Source organism: Piliocolobus tephrosceles, chromosome 15 (genome assembly GCF_002776525.5).
Source record: "Piliocolobus tephrosceles isolate RC106 chromosome 15, ASM277652v3, whole genome shotgun sequence".
Classification (NCBI taxonomy): Eukaryota; Metazoa; Chordata; class Mammalia; order Primates; family Cercopithecidae; genus Piliocolobus; species Piliocolobus tephrosceles.
The window spans coordinates 107,425,607-107,431,615 of record NC_045448.1 but is presented as its reverse complement, the minus strand read 5'-3'; positions in this window follow the sequence as shown (position 1 = coordinate 107,431,615).

The window sequence follows — 6,009 nt, the reverse complement described above, 5'->3', positions numbered from 1 at the left end:
GCTCTTACTACTATTCCTTTGTATGTAATTGCTGTCTTTTTTTCTCAGACTGCTTTCAAGATCTTTTCTATATCTTTGGCTTTCATCGGTTTAACTATCACATATCTAGGAGTAATTCTCTTTGTGTTTATTTACTTAGGATTTCTTGAGCTTCTTAGATCAGAAAATTAATACAGTGAGTTCTCATGGTAGCCATGTTCTATAAAGTCTGCAAGCACAGAATTCGCAAATGCTGAGCCACTGCTCCTAGGTGAGATACAGGGTTAGCTTCCTGTGAGCCTCTGGTCAAAACATTTTCATCAGCTGGTTAACACATAACCTTGTTTTATGTCTGCTCCTATTTAAAGACATTTAATATATCTTACAAACTATAGGCAGTATTTATTAAAACAAAACACTAGCCAAGAAAGGTTTAACATTTTCCTGACCATGGGTAACATGACTGTACATTTATTTGGCTTCTATCCTCACAAGAGTACTGTCCACTAAAAAAAAAAAAAAAAAAAAAAAAGCCATCTCATGAATCCACAAATTTAGCTGCTTTTTCATTCTATCCCATAGCGACATCATACACTGTAGATGTCATAATACTTTAGCATTTTCTAGAATGGCTTCATGTAGTATAGACTGGTGAATTTCCTCCTTTCTATGTACTGTACTGTTGGCTTATTAACTTTGAACTCATAGCTAACAGCACTGTGAATTGTGCCTGAATGAAGCTTATGTAACACACATTTCATCACAGCCTTCTTGCACTTAGCAGTACTTAAATGGGTGATCTACCCACCTCAGCCTCCCAAAGTGCTGGGATTACAGGCGTGAGCCACTGCTCCTGGCCTGGACTACTTCATATTACCCCACAGATTTTTTGAGTTTCTATTTTTGCATGTATGTGACAACTTTATTGAGATATTATTCATATAGCATACAATTCACCCATTTAAAGCCAGCACTTCAGCAGTACACTCAGGAGCCACTTCAAACAGTAAAGTCACCAACAAAATGCACCAGAATGGCCGGGCACAGCAACTCACACCTGTCATCCCAACACTTTCGGAGGCCGAGGTGAGCAGATAGCTTCAGCCCGGGAGTTCAAGACCAGCGTGGGCAACATGGCAAAACCCTGTCTCTACAAAAAAATACAAAAATTTGCCAGGTGTGATGTTGTGTGCCTGTGGTCCCAGCTACTCACAGGGCTGAGGCGGGAGAATCATTTGAGCCCAGGAGGTCAAGGCTGCAGTGAGCCATGGTCACACCACTACACTCCAGCCTGAGTGACAGAGTGAGACCTCATCTCAACAAACAAAAAAACACCAAAATGTGAAAAAGATGGCACTAAAGAGACCCCAAAAGGCCACTTGTTTACAGTATGAGAGCTGAAACAAGAAGGCAGAGCTCTCCCTGTTCAGCCTCAGATGGGAATATGTGTGTTGGGCAACTCAAAAGTTCTCACCACTCTACGCACATTCACAAATAACTGAAATGGCTGTGAGTTGATTTGGGGGTTACAAATTTTAGCAAATAGGTGAATTTGCAAATATGGAACCCATGAATAATGAGGATCAACTATTTTCTACCAAATTTTGGAAGATTTCAGCTATTATTAGTATTTTTTTCTACCTCTTGCTACCCTCTCCTGCTGTTCAGTTACATGTATACTGTACTACTTCATTTTTTAAATTAAATTAAATTTAATTTAATTTAATTTAATTTAATTTTAAGATAGAGTCTCACTCTGTCACTCCAGGCTGGAGTGCAGTGGTGCGATCTCAGCTCATTGCAACCTCCACCTCTTGGGTTCAAGCGATTCTCCTGCGTCAATCTCCGGAGTAGCTGGAATTACAGGTGTGTTCTACCATGCTCAGCTAATTTTTCTATTTTTAGTACAGATGGGGTTTCGCCATATTGGTCAGGCTGGTGTCAAACTCCTGAGCTCAAGTGGTCTACCCACCTCGGCCCCCAAAGTTCTGGGATTACAGGCATGAGCCACTGCTCCCGGCCTGGACTACTTCATATTACCCCACAGATCTTGGAGTTTCTATATCTGCATGTATGTGACAACTTTATTGAGATATTATTCATATAGCATACAACTCACCCATTTAAAGTATATGATTCCGTGGTTTTCAGTATATTCACAGGGTTATGCAACTATCACCAACTGTCACCAAAATTTTTGTTTAACTTACCTATGTTATAGAGAAGGGGGTCTCCCTGTGTTGCCCAGGCTGGTCTCAATCCTCGTGCTTTCAGCCTCCTGAAATGTGGGGATTCCAGACGTGAGCCACTGTGCCTGGCCACCAAATCAATTTTTTTTTCTTTTTTTTGAGACAGAGTCTCACTCTGTTGCCAGTCTGGAGTGCAGTGGCTCGATCTCGACTCACTGCAACCTCCGCCTCCCAGGTTCAAGCGATTCTCCTGCCTCAGCCTCCCAAGTAGCTGGGACTACAGGCACGTGCCACTTCACCCACCTAATTTTTGTATTTTTCGTAGAGATGGGGTGTCACCCTGTTGGCTAGGATGGTCTTGATCTCTTGAGCTCATGATCCACCCACCTCAGCCTCCAAAAGTGCTGGGATTACAGGTGTGAGCCAATGCTCCCAGCCCCAAATCAATTTTAGAACATGTTCATCCCCCCTACAAGAAACTCTGTATCCCCTGGCCCCCTTCTCCTCATACATAGGCAACCATTAACCTACTTTCTGTCTCTAGAGATTTGCCTCATCTGGCCATTTCATTAAATGGAATCATAATATGATATGTGATATTTTGTGGCTGGCTTCTTTCATGTAGCATAATGTTTTCAAGATTCATCCATGTTGTAGCACATGTTGGTACTTCATTCCTTTTTATGACCATTGTATGGTGCTGTAGTTTGGATAGAGATTGTTCGGCCCCACTGTATCTCATGTTGACATTTGTTTTTTTGTTTTATTTTATCTTTCGAAAAGACTTATTTATTTATTTATTTTCATTGTACTTTAAGTTCTAGGGTACATGTGCACAACGTGCAGGTTTGTTACATGTGTATACATGTGCCATGTTGGTGTGCTGCACCCATCAACTCATCATTTACATTAGGTATATCACCTAATGCTATCCCTCCCCTTCCTCCCACCCCACAACAGGCCCTGGTGTGTGATGTTCCCCTTCCTGTGTCCAAGTGATCTCATTGTTCAATTCCCACCTGTGAGTGAGAACATGTGGTGTTTGGTTTTCTGCCCTTGCGATAGTTTGCTGAGAATGATGGTTTCCAACTTCACCCATGTCCCTACAAAGGACATGAACTCATCTTTTTTTTATGGCTGCAGACTATTCCATGGTGTATATGTGCTACATTTTCTTAATCCAGTCTATCATTGATGGGCATTTGGGTTGGTTCCAAGTGTTTGCTATTGTGAATGGTGCCGCAATAAACATACGAGTGCATGTGTCTTTATAGCAGCATGATTTATAATCCTTTGGGTATATACCCAGTAATGGGATGGCTGGGTCAAATGGTATTTCTAGTTCTAGATCCTTGAGGAATCGCCACACTGTCTTCCACAATGGTTGAACTAGTTTACAGTCCCACCAACACTGTAAAAGTGTCCCTATTTCTCCACATCCTCTCCAGCACCTGTTGTTTCCTGACTTTTTAATGATCACCATTCTAACTGGTGTGAGATGGGATCTCACTGTGATTTTGATTTGCATTTCTGTGATGGCGAGTGATGATGAGCATTTTTTCCTGTGTCTGTTGGCTGCAAAAATGTCTTCTTTTGAGAAGTGTCTCAAAAGAGAAATTTCAACATGAGGTACCCCTCATCTCAGAGGGGTACCCGGCCGTGTGGGGTGTCAGTCTGCCCCTAGTTGGGGGTGCCTCCCAGTTAGGCTACTCGGGGGTCAGGGACCCACTTGAGGAGGCAGTCTGTCCGTTCTCAGATCTCCAACTCCGTGCTGGAAGAACCAGTACTCTCTTCAAAGCTGTCAGTCAGGGACATTTAAGTCTGCAGAGGTTTCTGTTGCCTGTTGTTCAGCTATGCCCTGCCCCCAGAGGTGGAGTCTACAGAGGCAGGCAGGCCTCAAGCTGCGGTGGGCTCCACCTAGTTCAAGCTTCCCAGCCGCTTTGTTTACCTACTCAAGCCTCAGCAATGGCAGACGCCCCTGCCCCAGCCTCACTGCTGCCTTGCAGTTCAGACTGCTGTGCTAGCAATGAGCGAAGCTCCATGGGCGTGCGACCCTCCGAGCCAGGTGCAGGATGTAATCTCCTGGTGTGCCCTTTGCTAAGACCATTGGAAACGTGCAGTATTAGGGTGGGAGTGACCCGATTTTCCAGGTACCCTCTGTCACAGATTCCCTTGGCTAGGAAAGTGAATTCCCTGAACTCTTGCACTTCCTGGGTGAGGCGAGGCCTTGCCCTGCTTCAGCTCATGCTCGGTGGTCTGCACCCACTGTCCTGCACCCGCTGTCCGACAAGCCCCAGTGAGATGAAACCGGTACCTCAGTTGCAAATGCAGAAATCACCCGTCTTCTGCATCGCTCACACTGAGAGCTGTAGACTGGAGCTGTTCCTATTCGGCCATCTTGGAACCCCCCCTCATGTTGAAATTTGATCCCCGGTGTTGGAGGTGGGGCCTGGTGGGAGGTGTTTGGGCCATGGGGTCGGATTCTTCATGAATGGTTTGGTGCCATCGTTGCAGTAATGAGTAAGTTCCCAAGAGAGCTGGTTGTTAAAAGAGCCTAGCGCCTCCCTTCTCTCTCTCCTGCTTCTGTGCTGGTGCCATGTGATCTCTGCACACACCAGCTCCCCTTCACCTTCCACCATGAGTGGAAGCAGCCTGAGTCCTCACCAGACGCAGGTGCTGGCACCATGCTTCCTTCACAGCTGGCAGAAATGCCAGCCAAGTAAACCTCTTTCCTTTATAAATTACCCAGGTGTTCCTTTATAGCACACAAATGACTGATAGATATAGACAGACCACATTTTGTTTATCTGTTCATTAGTTGCTGAACTTTAGTTGTTTCTACGTTTTGGCTATTGCAAACAATGCTGCTATAAAATTAATGCACAAATTGTGTGGATTTTTTTTTTCAGTTCTTTTGTATACATCATTGGGAACGGAATGTTCAGGTCATGTGGTAACTAAGTTTAATCTTCTGAAGAATTGCTAAGCTATTTTTGAAAGCAGTTGCCCCCTTTTACATTCCTACCAGAAGTTCCCAGTGTCTCCACATCCTCACCTATACTTGCTACTGTCCACATTTTTTTTTTTATGGCCATCCTAGTAAGTGTGAAGTGGCATCTCATTACAGTTTTGATATGCATTTCCCTGAAGACTAATATATACCCATTTTTCTTTCATCTTTTTCTTTCTGTTGTTCAGATTAGATAATTTCCATCAGTTTCTCTTCAAGTTCACTGATTTCTTTCTCTGCCATCTTCAATCTGCTCTTGAGCTCTGATTTGTTTGAAGATCTGTGTCCCCAACAAAATTCATATGTTCAAACCTAATCCCCAATGCAATAGTATTAAGTGATGGGGTCTTGGCTGGGCGCGGTGGCTCACACGTATAATTCCAGCACTTTGGGAGGCCGAGGTGGGCAGATCATGAGTCAGGAGATAGAGACCATCCTGGCTGACACAGTGAAACCCCGCCTCTACTAAAAAATACAAAAAAAAAAAAAAAAAAAAAAAATTAGCCAGGCGTGGGGGTGGGCGCCTGTAGTCCCAGCTACTTGTGAGGCTGAGGTAGGAGAATGGCGTGAACCCGGGAGGCGGAGCTTACAGTGAGCCGAGATCGTGCCAGTGCACTCCAGCCTGGGTGACAGAGCAAGACTCCGTCTAAAAAAAAAAAAAAAGAATTGTGGGAGCTTTAAGCAGTAATTAGGTCATAAGGGTGGAGTCCTCATGAATGGGTTCAAGGCCCTTCTAAAAGAGGCCTGAGGGAGCTTGTTTGCCCCTTCCACCATGTGAGGTTGCAGCAAGAAGGAACAATCTGGGAAGCAGAGAGTGGGCCCTCACCAGAC